This window comes from Chinchilla lanigera, unplaced genomic scaffold, assembly GCF_000276665.1.
Source record: "Chinchilla lanigera isolate Chin_1 unplaced genomic scaffold, ChiLan1.0 scaffold00044, whole genome shotgun sequence".
NCBI classification, from domain to species: Eukaryota; Metazoa; Chordata; class Mammalia; order Rodentia; family Chinchillidae; genus Chinchilla; species Chinchilla lanigera.
In genome coordinates, this window is record NW_004955445.1 from 17,949,309 (window position 1) to 17,963,083 (window position 13,775).

The window sequence follows — 13,775 nt, forward strand, 5'->3', positions numbered from 1 at the left end:
AGTAAGCAAAAGAGCTAGGATTCAAATCCAGGTTGGCTTTGACACTGACGCCCATGCTCTTAACCACTGCCTCTCCTCTCAGTACTTAGCTACGGGACTTAACAAAGCCTTAATTATCCTAACGTGAGCTTTGAGTTGCGAAGACAAGGAAGTGGGATGCTGCAGTTCCCAAAGTAGTTTCCTTGCCTCCATCTCTTACCTTCCAGCCTGCCATCTGCCCCACTGGCGGAGTTTTCGCTCTGTGGAGCATGTGACCGTGCCCCGCTGAGTCAAGCCTCAAGCCCTCAGTCTCACAATCTAGACCAGTGGCGGCGAACATGCACACATGCCGCGGCAGACTGTTTGTATCGCTGAAAGCTCTGAAAGGTTTGCCATGGCTGCTCTAGACCACCCAGGATTCAGGCTTGACAGGGTAGCTTGATCTCTGGCCAGCCCCACCTCCAAATCATAAATATTCATTTTTCAGCTATACCAAACGTGCCTGAGGGATTCACACCTGCTCGGCAGTAGTCACCATTTGTTGAGCGCCTACTATGTGCCAGGTACTATTCATAAATTGGCTTTAATCCCCCCACAATGAGTCTTAAAAACAGGTACCATTATCTCCACTAGACAGATTGCAAAGACGGGGGCTCATCTCAACATGCCAAGTCACAGTTAGTAAGTGGCAGGTCTGGGATTTGAACCAGGCTGCAAAATCTATGCAAGCTTCACTGCATCACACTCACCTCGTAATATGCTATTCCAGGAGTGGCGATACCCTTCTTTCTCTCTACTTGGCAAACTCCTCTTTGTTCTTTGAGAGCTACCGTCACTGTAGTGTTGTAATGATAACATCTATCTTAAGTGCTTCACACACTTGACTTGCCTTGTCTCATTTAGACAGTACTGTCTCTCTGTTCTTTATATTCCCTCTGAATTGTTCTTCATCTGCTCTGTGCCAAATGGGTTTCTTTCCCCTCTCTAGTTCTCAGGCATTGGACCATATCTCTACACCCAACACTCTTGAGTAAGTGTTTGCTTTAGATCTGCCTCCACCATTTCACCGGATGTTCTTGGAAGACAAAGGATAGCATAAATATAAAATTAATATGACATTATTTACCTTTACATTTCATCATAGAGCTACCCAGAACATTGTAGGTGTGCAACAAATGGGAAGGGGTAAGGAGAACAGGAGATCCAGAGACTGAAAATTCCTTAAGATCATTCCATCAGTTCTGTCATAAGAAAGAGGCCCTCTGGCTTAGAATGAGAGCTATTGCATCAACCCAGACAAAACAGACCTGGCTGCTAGAGAGAGAGGGTAACCAGGCCCTTATCTCGCCTTCCACCAGAAGATAGACAAGCGTTGCCCCTGACTTTGTCTTCTCCACTCTGCATGCTTTGGAACCGGTTCTGTATATCCCTGCACAGAGCATTTCATAAAATGGTTAGATTCATTCCACAGCCCTGTTCCAAATTGACATTCTCAACTGCTCTTTGCCTTGTTTCCTCTTAAGGTATCTCAGGTAAAGGAAGAGATGTCCAGGACAGGTAGGTCTAAAGAAAATGTACAGCTGAGGTTTGGTTCCCCCAAGTGGGTAGATCAGATGATCAGACCCATTTGTGAAATGGACCTATTCTTTTTGAATAGGAGGCCCCTTTACAAGACACAGATCCTTGGGGCTGGGGATTTAGCTCAGCGGCAAAGCGCCTGCCTGGCAAGCGCAAGGTCGTGAGTTCGGTTCCCAGTACTGGAGAAAAGCCAAAAAACCAAAAAACCAAAAAAAAAAACAAGACACAGATCCTTGATGTACACTCATTCATTGAGCACCCATTCTGCATCCACTCTACTACAGGCACATCTCCTAGTAACCCCGGGGGTAAACAGCCTGTTTGTGCCACCCACATAAAATCTCTATGCGCTCCAAGACGTGGATTTTTAAAGTCAGCCTTCTGTTCCCTGCTCTTCCTGCCTTTTATTTCTTTCCACAGTATTGAACAGTACTGAGCTACATCCTGAGCCCTTTTTCCATTTTTTATTTTCACACAGGGACTTGCTAACTTGCTAAGTTGCCCAGGGTGGGCTCAAATTTGGCAATCCTCCTGTCTCAGCCTCCCAAAGTGCTGCAATTGCAGCCATGTCTGGCTCTTCCCTCTCTTTTTGAACTAACATCTCTGCCTAAGTGTGAGAGACCAGAACTGAGTGCAGGCTGCCAATTCAGCTGGGTTTCTGTATGAGGTTTTTCAAACAAACCCCATTAGTAAACATGCAAATTACCAAAGAGACTAGTTTAAGATGTCTTACCCCTACTGACTTCCCACCTCTTCTCCTGCCCCCATTGTGATTTTTCTGTGCCTAATCAAGTCTGTCTGTCTTTTTTTCTTTCTTCTTTTTCTTTCTTTCTTTTTCTTTCTTTCTTTCTTTCTTTCTTTCTTTCTTTCTTTCTTTCTTTCCTTCTTTCCTTCTTTTCAGTACTAAGGATTGAACCCAGGGGCACTCTGCCACTGAATTACATCCCCAGCCCTTTATATTTTACTAACTTTTAAAAATTTTTGAGACTGTCTTGCTAAATTGCCCAGGTTGTCCTCAAACTTCCTATCCTCCTGCCTCAGCCTCCAGAGTAGCTAGGATTTCAACCATGTCCCACTGTGCCCAGCAAGTCGTTTTCTTTTGAGAATTTCAAGGGTCTCCCTCCTACCTCTTTCCAGGACACAGTTCACGCTATAATTTATGAATTCATTTGAGTTCATTAAGACAGACTTGATGAAACAAAAGTTAGCTTAGCTTAAGCATTTCTTTAGCACAGCTTGCACCACACTGTTTTGCTCTTGTTTGTCCACGTGCTTGCCGACTAGAAAAAGGATCAAGTTAGAGGTAGAGTCTGCTTAAATTTAATTTGATACCTCTAATTCCAAGCATAAAGCCAGGTACCATGTAGTTCTTGAATAGTTAACAATCTTTATGTAAGCACAGTCAAAAGATCTGAATTACTATGGAACCTAACTCAGAAATATCTTCCATTTTATACAGGCTGAAAATCCCTAATCCAAACATCCCAAACCCAAAATGCTCCAAAATCTGACACTCTTCAAGCACCAACATGACATTGTACGTGAAAAATTCTACCCCTGACCTCATGGGCCAGGTCACAGTCAAAACTCGTGCATACTAAAAATATTGTATAAAATTACCTACAGGCTGTATGTGTAAGTTATCTATGACACATAAATAACTTTCATTTTAGGACTTGGGCCCCATGCTCAAGATGTTTCACTACGTGTATACAAATATCTCAAAATCTGAAAAAAATTCCCAAACACTTCGGGTCCCAAACATTTCAGATAAGGGATAATTCAACCTGTACCTACAAAGTCTAATAAAATTTAAACTTCTTAATACGCAGTGTTGGAGAAGGCTGGGGAAATAGGCATTCACACCTAGGGGAATACAAATTGGCTTGGTCTGTTGAGAAGACAACTTGGCTATACCTAACCCAGTTTAAACTGCAAGGGGTTCTCCTAACAGATAAAACCACACCAACCAGGCGCGGTGGCACATGCTTATAATCCCAGCTCTCTGGGAAGCTGAGGAAGGAGGATCACAAATTCAAGCCTCATCTGAGCAACTCAGTGACTTAGCGAGACCTTGTTTCAAAATAAAAAAGAGCTTGGGAGATAGCTCAGTGTAGAAGCCCAGGCTGAATTCCCAGATCTTCAAAAACAAAACAAAAAAATCATACCAATGTACAAAGACATGCACTGTACAAACAAAGCATTCTACATTTGCCATAGCAGTAGGAAAGAACTGGAAACAATTTTAACCACCATCAGGGACAATACAATAAATGATGGCAAATTTTTATCATTGGAGTACCATGTAGCCTTAAAAAACAGGTATATGCATGTGTGGACTTGTGCTCAGATGCACTAGTTGAAAAAGCGAGTCTCAGAAGACTGGGGTATAGATGTGTTGAAAAAAAAAGGGATAAAAAGTAAATGAATATTGACCCAAAATTTATGGAAAGATACATGAAACATTCAGGGATTTCTTCTGGGGAAAGGCGATGAATAGCTGGGGAAGACAAGGAAATTTTCCTCTCCTTTTTCCATATTTCTGTACTGTTTGAATTTTTATGATGTTTGCATTCTTTTTATAATTAAAAAGCATAAAGCACAGCCATAAGAAAGCAAAAGCTTGGTTTGAGATGACATAGAAAAAAATGAATGACATTTTGGTGAAAATCCTCCTATTCCTTATAAGACCGTAGGCGATATTTAGAAGGCAATATCTCCTCTCTGTCCAGCCACAGGAGAGCTGGGGACGGCAATACAGGTAGTTCTAGAAAGGAACGTGAGCCTCAGAAAGTCACCAAGAAGGGTTAAGAACCCTGCAGAGAGGAATCCTCAGCATGTGTTCCTTTTACTTAGAATTGCATGACAGACATAAATCTAGTTTTGACCCGAATATTGACTCAAGACAGTCTGAGGAATCAGTAGCCTGGCATACACTGGCCTTTTAACCAGTGCCAAAAAGCAAAAGCTAGGGATGCCCAGGTAAGTAATGGTCATAAGTAGTCTGGTGAACAATAAAAATGACCCAGTCCTTAGGAACACAATGACACAGTACTCTGCTCACCTCTACCCTCTGCTGTAAAACCATCCCAGAAGATGACTTTAAAGATAATAATGCAATTCTAACAGCTGATAAATAGCAAGTACATCCACACAAAGTGCTTATATGTATCCATCTCATTCTACCATTATTCCCATTTTACATATGGGGAAATTGAGGCTCAGCAATTGAAGTTAAAAGCAAGTAACCCAAGATTGCAGTAAGTCTTGGTGGAGGCAGCAATGAAACGATGGTGTGACTACAAAGCCAGCAGAAATCAGTGGTATCCTGCCACTGCCCCAAGGAAGGACTAGGAACAGGTATTCACTCTGGATGGAAGGCAAGAGTAACAAGTGCGAGGACTTTGAAGCCAGATGTACTGGATTCAACTTCTGGCTGTCATCTAGTGACTTCGTGACCTTGGGAATGTCACTGGACCTCTCTGTGGCTCACTTTCCTGAGCTGTAAAATCAGGGTAGTAATAATGATGTTTCTTAGAGTTCTTATGGGCATCAAAAGAGTTAAGTAGACAGCTTTACTAATCTCAAGTTAAATGTGTCCTTCCCCCAGGCAGACACAGCACTGCAGGGTGCGGAGCTTGCAAGGGGTGTGCAGGCTGGATTTTACTCCCTCCCTCAGCTGGGCGTCACAGGGCAGCATCCAGTTTTCCACCCCTACCACGTCCTGCTGAGCAATGAACCTGCCCACAACACCGGTCCTCCCTCGCACCTCCTCCCGTATGCCGGCTGTGAAGCAGAATCACTTGGCACACTTTTTAAAAATACAGATTCCTCACCTTGGCTAACTCTGACGTAGGTGGGCTCGGCTAAGGCCTAGGGATCTGTATTTTTAATAAGTCCCAGGTGACCAGATGACCCGGGAACATTGTGTTCCTGGACACCTGTTTTTAGAAACACTACGGCCCATCACACAGGTTCTGGCTGTTTGAGCTGCTCCCTGAGACCAAGCATCCTGTCTTTCATGTCTGGTCCCAGGCCTGGGCACACAGGAAGGGGCCCAGTAAACATCTGCGTTCTCCACAAGCCAGCCAGCAGAGCAGATGGCTGTGCAAAGCGGCACACAGGCTGAATTTGCTTTTGTGCTTCAGCAGGTCACACCAGGGACCCTCACCTGTAGACTTAAAAGTTCCCCAGACACAGGCTATTGAAGGTGCACTTGACAGGCCAGCGGGACGGCACCCTGGGGCCTGTCAGAAACACCGGAGCCTTGGCGCAGCCCTCCTGGCTCAGACTCTGCACTCTAACAAGAATGCCAAGGTGATTCATGTACCACTTTGAGTCACAGCCCTGGGCCCTTCCCCCTACCTGAGTAAATTCTAACTGAGATGCACATGTAACCTGCCCAGATGCCCTCTGGGGCCAACTTTTCCCTTCCAACTCCTACAGAGACCCGGGAACACCGGTGGTCTTTCCATACCCCAGATTCCCCACTGGGGAGCAACTGACCTGAGGCTCAGAGTGCACCATTGCTTTAATGAGTTATTTATTTCAAAGTCCACATTTAAGAAAAGTTTCCCAATAAATTAAAACAAAAAAAACAACTCCAGCCTCTGTAATTCCAAGGTGAAGAACACCTGTTTCTTTTGAACAGAGTCACGACCCCAGTTTGTCTGCCTAAAGCCATCCAGACACATCAAACAGCCCGAAGAAAACAAGCGCTGTCTTCCTGTTGGCCCCGCATCAAGTTATCAGGCAGATTTCACACTGTAGCTTGACCTCATTAATCCAAGGCCTATCACATTGCTGTAAATGTCAGTGGAAAAATAGCCATTCAGTGGGTTTCCTTCATTCCACCAGAAAGGGAAAAAACAGGAAGCTGACCCAGCTGCGCCCCAGCTTGGCAAATCCCAAGGGCCCAGCTGACAGGGCGTTTCTTGTCAGCACCTGCAGTCCCCTGTCCCAGCCCACTCATCCAGATCAAGGTGGGTCCTATATGTGTCGAGCAAAACGCAGAGGTGATGGCGGCAACAGTGCAGGTAAGACGGGCCCCACACACATGCTCAGGAAAGAGAAGAGAGGATTGCTCTGGATTTCCTCAGCCTGAATCACTGACTGGCTGTTCCTCCTTCAGCCTCATCTAACTCTTTTCTGCCCATTCAAATTGTCCCATAAGCCAAAGCCCTGGGACTCCAGGGCTTGTAAGGCCTTCCAAGTCTTCATTCATTCCTTTAATGCATATTAGTGCTGGGCATCATACGGGGCACCTGGGGACACAGAGCTGAATGAATTAGACATAGTCACTGACCTTATGAGATTTGCAGTGCAGTATAGCCATTTGCAACCTTGGCATAATTGACACTTGGATCAGATCACTTTTTTCATTGTGGAGGACTGTGCTGTGTGCTATAGACTATTTAGCAGCATCCTGGATCTCCTCCTCTCCTCTCCCCCCTGGGTTGTGACTTTGGGTTGACAAGCCCTGGTCTAGTAGATGAGACTGAAAGAATAACAGATTACCATATGATATAGCCCTATAATCACAGTTATTATTAAGTATCATGGGGGGAAATTTGATGGACTCTATATCACTATTATCTACAATTTGGAAGCCAGGCTTTTTACATAGGATTACACATCCTTACAGCAACTCTGACTACTTATGTGTGTGTTACATAATAGCATATATTGTCTATATTTGCACATGAAGAGATTGAAGCTCAAGGAAATGAAAACACTGTCCAAGGCCCAAGAGCTAGTGCAAAGCAGAGCCAGGATTTGAATCCTGGCCCTAAAGTTTACCCTCATGAAAAAGGAAATTTGAGCCTCTGTTTGGATACTTCTGGGACAGAAAGGGTCTGTCATCGTATGATGCTCCGAGCAGTCATCCTGTAAGATCCATTCCTCCTTGGGGCCACCATAGGGCCTGGCCACCACCTGCCACATCAATCAAGCTACAAACTGCCTGCATCAAAGGCACATTTGTGGGACATCAGTGGGCTGAGGAATGCCAATCTGGATTGGAAGAGATCTGAGAACACCTCCTCCCACACAGGCACTTCCCCCAAATCAGGACAGGTACCCACAGCACACCCCACTTGATCCATCTCCGAGGTACCTACTACCCAGCACTCAAGGGTCCAGAGTGAGAGAAGCCAGACATTTGCAGTCAGCTTTAGCTATTTACAGAGAGCATGAAGGAGGGGTGCAGGGCAGATATGGCAACTTTGGAGACTCCCCAGATATGAGTCACATACGTGCAGCATTGCCTTTAGCAAACTGTCTCCCCCTCTGTGCCTCAGTTTCCCAATCTGCACAATGGAGGAAAGTGCATCCACTTCACTGGACTGGGACCAGGACTCAATAATGATGCAGTAAAGACCATGAGCAGTGATCAGCATCCAGAGAGGCACGTGGCACGCACAATATTTTGACCAACAAGAAAGTCAGCTCAGTCCACTTATTTTGCTCGTACCCTCCTCCTTCAAGTGACAACTGAGTCCCAGAAAGACAGAAGCAGGTGCAGAGGCGGGAGACACATCTCAGAAAGCTGGAGCACAGAGGGAGAAATGGAGAGCACTCGGGCAGATGAGCACAGGCCAGCCTTTCCTCCCTGGCAATGACCCTGAACTCTATGGGGTGCAGCAAGCAGACAGCTTTCTCCAGAAAGCCGCCACTGCATGAGGCCAGAGGGTATCTGTTTTGGGTCAGTGAGCATCTGATCTCTCAGGGCACTGGCAGGATGGCCTCTGCCCCCTCCCCAGCCTTGTTCCTACCTCCATCACACTGCTGGCTCCAGCTCTGACTCCTACCCTGGCTCTCCAGATACGGAGCGCTTTCAAGCCTATGTGCTTTCCATATGCACCCATCTCTTCAAGGGCTGCCCACCCCTCCATCAGCTACCACCTCGGAAACTGTCGCTGAAGAGCTCCAGGGCGCCCCCACAGCAAACTTTGCCCACGGGTTATTGGTAATACTAGACTAATAATAACAGCCACTAACATCCGCAACACTTATTCATCTCTAATAGGCCCTGAGATCAGTTTTTGCCCACAGAGTCTCTGTTCTCCTCACCCACCACCCTGTGTTGGTAGCCTTTGCACATGAGAGATAAGAAGTCGTCCCCACCCAGGGACAAGGTGGCAGCCTGAAGAGCCACACCTGGATGAACCTGTGCTCCCATGCTCCCAACTCCCCACTCTTGCTTGCTATGGAAGTCTTGATCCCATGGGTCCTCACTCTCTGTCTCCAGGCCCCCTTACTGCTACCTTAGTCATTTGGAAACCTCTTGCTCAACAGAAAGTCTGCAATGGACAGAAGGTCTACACCGAAGAAATCAATGAGCCCTGCAAAATGGCAGCCAGCTGAGAAAGGTTAAGCGGATGCTCACAGACTCCCTGGGGATGGGATCATGCTAGACTCAAATTCTCAGAAGAGCCCCTGTCTCCAGGAGGCATGGACAGGTTTCCCCTGTCTGGATAGCGGGAGGCTGAAGAGATGCAGTCCAAGCCCCTTGAACCGGAGGAGGTGGGACCTTTAACAGCCCAACACAAAGGAGGAAATGACCGTGATAGTGACAACAAGCACTTCCTGCATTCCCCGCTGCACCAGGTGCTCTACTAAACATGTCCTCCTTGTTGTGGTCTCACACAACCCTCATAACCCCAGGAAGCAAGCATTACCATGGTTCCCATTTTACAGATGGGAAAACTGGGCCTCCAGAGAATAACAGCACCACATAGGGTTCCAGAGCATTTAGATTTAGAGCTGTAATTTCAGCTAGGCCTGGCTTCCTCCCTTGCTCTTCATATTTGCAGCTTTCTGTGAGGGGCAGGCTTATCAACTCTAAGGTATGCTGGGACAAAGAGAGGTATCCCAGTCTTGGCCGGGAGGATCTCAGTTGAGACCCACTATCCAGCACATACCACGGGTGTCCTGGAGGTGGGCAGTTGGGATGGCTAGGATGGGAGAGAGGACAGGGTGAGAGTTCAAGCCCAGCAGTTGAACCCAGGTCAGTGGCTCTAAATCCACTAAAGCAGACTGGCTACAGCCTCTGCTGGTCAGACAGTGTTCGCTCTGGCCCTGCGCTGATTTAGATAAGAGCAGTGGCTAAGCTTCCAAAGAGGCAAGTGAACTCTGCAGAAAGGTTCTAGTCATAGGAAAAACCATCTCCTTGCCTTCAGCTTCTAAACACTTAACAGCCAGATTAGAATTTAACCTCTACTCTGGCTCAATTAGCAGAGAGAACAAAGTCTGAGTGGGCACCAGGCATGCGCCTCGCCTACTGTGTACTTCCAGGCCAGGGAAGCAACAGGAAGCATGGGGCTCTGGCACCTGAACCCCCAGAGGCACAAACGAATGTCACAGCAGAAGGGAACCAAAAGAGAGGAAGGAAGGATCAGGTGGGCTTCCTAAAGGACATTCCACAGGCTGGGAAGAGCTGGAATCAGGAAGCTGGAGGGGGCACTGTTGGGTAGACAGGAGTGGACAGGAAAGCACAGGCTTGACCGTCCCAGTGACCTGGCTGACACCTTGCCTGCGGTATCCTAGGGACCGGGGTAGAGAACACGGGATCTGGGTGACAGGTGGGGGGGCCTGTGTGCAGGCAGCACGCTGGAAGGACTCACTGCCCCTCGCCGCCTCCTGCAAGCTGGCGCTTTGTGGCAGAGTGAGAGAGGAAGATGTTGAAACTCCCCCAGCCCCGCAGAACCGCCCACCAGGGCTCCATTCCGGCACCTAAGAGACGCACCCCGCTCACCCTCCCATGCTCTCCGGCACCTGGCTTTTCATGCGGCCCCTCACTCATCACCCCACAGCCTGCCTCGCCCGCTATCTTAGAGACAGCTGAGGCTCGGGAGGACGAGCGCCTGGCCCACAACACACAGCCAGACCCTGGCTCAGTGGAGAAGCTTTGTTAGCAGTCTGGAAGGGGGTTTCCCGGGGCTTCATCAGCCGCAGGAAACGGCAGGGCACTCAGAGAGGACCCTCTCGCGGGCCCTGCCGCTAACTGCAGGACCCTTCCAGTGAGAGCTCCGAGAGAGAGGGAGCCTGGTACCCCGGCGCCCCGGGTCCTCCACAGAGGGCGATTCAGAGGCGGCACCTGGCGCTCCAGGCCGCGGGGAGCTGGTGGGCGCCTCTGACAGCAAGAACAGGGGCCCATTATGTGGAATCTAATCACATGGGCGCACAAGCAGCTCGGCTTTCGATTCTGAGAAGCGTTTATGCAGCCGCATCTCTCTCCCTCCGCTCCTCGGTGCCAGGGAGCACCGCGTCCCAGGCCTGGCGCGTGGCGGGGGCGCGCCGCGGGGCTCCCGAGACCGCCAGATTCACAGCTTGCTTAGGCTCAATTATCCTCCCGGTCTGGTAGCTGTGTTATCCATATCTCCTGTGAAGCCGGAGGCCAGGCCAGGAAGGGAGAGCGGAGGAAGAGTCTGCATTAGGAAAGAGCGAGGATAGCGAGAGCGTCCCTGTCTCTGCTCTGTACCCGGGGCGATCTGGGCACTCCGGGTGACCTTGGGGGAGACCCCTCTGCGCGAGCTCTTGGGAGAGAGCTGCAAGGTTTCAGCCCATCCTAAGCGCTCGGGGGCGCTCCTCCCTGCCGGAGCGGATGCGCGGGACTCGCGAGGAGAGGAGCGCTCCCGGCGCTGGGGATCCAGCAGCCCGTGCATGGCGGCCCTGGGGAGACGCCCGGCGCACGGCTCTCGGGGGCTTCCACGCGCGGTCTCTCCCGGCGGGTGGGCACGGTCAGTTGGGGGGGGGCGTCAGACCCGCGGCGGGTCAGATCTGCGTGCGGGGCGCCTGCCCTGAGGACCTTTCCCGCCCGGGCAAGAGCGCTCTGTGCGCCCCGCAGGGACCAAGCAGCGCCACGCGAGGGGGCGGCGCCCCATGCCTGGCCGCGAGACTGGGAGCCGCGGTGTTTTGTCTCTGAGGCTCGGGTAGCCCGGCACTGCGACCTCGGCAGACAGTGGCCCACGGGGGTCCGGAACCAGGGAAGGACCCCCGCCCAGCCTGAGATCGAGCCATGACAGCCCCAGCCAACAACCTGCCGACGCACCCCCTACCCCAGCCTCTCGGAGGGAGAGCGAGACGCGGGAGAACGCCCACACGCGGGCCCAACTCCCCAGCCCTGCGCTCTCGATGCCAGCCTCTCCAGAGCACCCACCCTCAAATTATCTTAAGCCACCAGCCCTTCGCCAAAGGGCCCCTCGCCCTCCTGCCAGTTTATCAGCGGCTAAAACCATCATCTCCCCGCCCCGATCCTCGTCCCCCACCCTGTCCAGCCGCAGAGGGCAGGGCAGGAGGCGGCGCCGCTGAGGAACTCACCGCTCTCCGGAGCTTTGCCCCGGGCGGCTCCCGGCCCTGGTTCTGTCCGTAGGACCCCAAGCCGCAGCAGCTCGCGCAGCTACAGAGCCAGCTCAGCTCCGCCGCCAGCCTCAGCGCCGCTCTCGGCTCCTCCCTCAAGGCGGGGCCTGAGTCTCAGGAAAGGGGTGGGCACGCACAACCCCATCCGGCTACAGAGCCAGAGAGGGTGGCAAGGGTCCCAGCGCTCTAGGGGTGGGGACCCTACCTTGAGCTGCCGGAAAGTGAAAGGGGCTGGGTTGCAGCCAGGCTTCGAAGAGCTATTTTTGAGCTCTTCCTTTGTCCCACCCCATGGAAAGCGGGAAGCCGAGGACAGTATTCTTGCTCCCATTTGACAGATGGGCATCCTGAGGCCCAGAGAGGAGCAGTAACCTGCCCCGGGGTCACATGGAATAGTGCCAAGGCCAGAAGGTCAAGTCTCCTACCTTGAAGGGGCTCGAAGCCTGAATCCGAAAGCTTCCCAGGACATCCAGAGACCTGACCAGGCCTGGCCCTGGGGTCAGGTTAGATTTCACAGTCGAGGAGAGCCACACAATAGGGCATGTGGGCCCCAACCTGCGACCTGGAGTCACATCATTTCCTCTTTCTGGAAAGAAAGGAGCTAAGTAGAAGAAGGAAGGAAGTGGTCGTACCTCTGCTGACGTCTGCCGTGGTTTGAGATGTGCGGGATCTAGGTCTGGCTGCTTCTCTGAGATTTCATGCTAAAAACACAACGCAAAACCTACAGGGTGGCTTCTGTCATCTAATTCTAACTCTTGTGGGGCAGAAGGCCCCGCACTGTAGGCCTTTCTTTACACGACAATAGATTTCACTATCTTTAAAATGCTGTTGAGAACCAACCCCTCCTCCCACCAGGAAGAGGAGAGAAAGTTAATAAACAAAAGCGGGGCGGGGAGTAAAAATCCCAAAACATTCTCCGGAATCCACACTCGCTGAGCACTGACCTTAGAACAATAGGGTTCTCTTCTCCACAAAGGGCTTTGTTTCCTGAGCTTTCCTGGCCGGGGATTAGAACCCCAGGACTGGCCAGAGAGCAGCCGGTAGGTAGGGGAAGCAGACAAGACAAGGTTTAAATTTGGGGAATTTGAAGATGGTACACAGTTAACTCAATTCGTAGAATTCTAGTTTGAAGAACTCTGGGTCCTTACAAGCAATATTCTGTTGAGGCCAAAGTACTACCTGAGTTTAGTGATTTCCTATTTGCTAATGAAACTCACTAACTTTTCTTGGAGGTGCAAAAACCTGTGGGTTGAGCTTGTTCCAGGCCCCTTGGGCCCTAGTCAGGTCCTCTGACATCCTCCTTCACTTGCCCAGGCTCCCTTTCAGTTCATTAATAATCCAGTTGTGACACACTGTTTCAATAGGAGCAATTAGAGAGCAGAGCAGGTGGGGAAGACTTAAAGTGATGTTTAAAATAACCCAAGGGTACCATTGTTCTCTGCAGAATGTTTCCATTGATTTACAATGAAGAGCTGTGGGCTGAGAGGATGGTAATCCATCTCTCCAAGGTATGTGTAGAACTGGGAGCCTGTGTTCCTGAAATGAAGTCTTTAAGGGGGAGGAGTTGTCCCAAATCCCCATGTCATGCTGTTCATTTGCATCTCCCATAGTGTTTGATACCAAAAGGTAAAGTATATGTATTCAGAAGAAGTTAGAGGACTCACATTTCCTAATTTCAAACTTACTACAAAGCAATAGTAAGTAACCATGATAACGTGGTAAGGGTATGAAGATGAATATATCAATTGACCAAATAAAACTGAGAGTGCAGACCTACATCCTTACACTTACAGCCAATGGATTTTCAACAAAAGTTCCAGGGCAAATTAATGCAAAAATATGAAGGCAATTTAATGGAGAAA

At 49.7% G+C, this 13,775-nt stretch overlaps 1 protein-coding gene across 2 annotated transcripts in view; it reads right to left on the minus strand.

Annotated features, from left to right (window-relative positions):
• The window catches only part of Ppp1r16b (protein phosphatase 1, regulatory subunit 16B), a 97,193-nt gene extending 85,206 nt beyond the window's left edge, over window positions 1-11,987 (minus strand). For both annotated transcript variants that reach the window (XM_005392527.2, XM_005392529.2), the window contains exon 1: window positions 11,878-11,987. The gene's annotated coding sequence lies outside the window, so the exon portion shown is untranslated. The remainder of the gene's footprint in view (window positions 1-11,877) is intronic.
• Window positions 11,988-13,775: the final 1,788 nt, after the last annotated feature.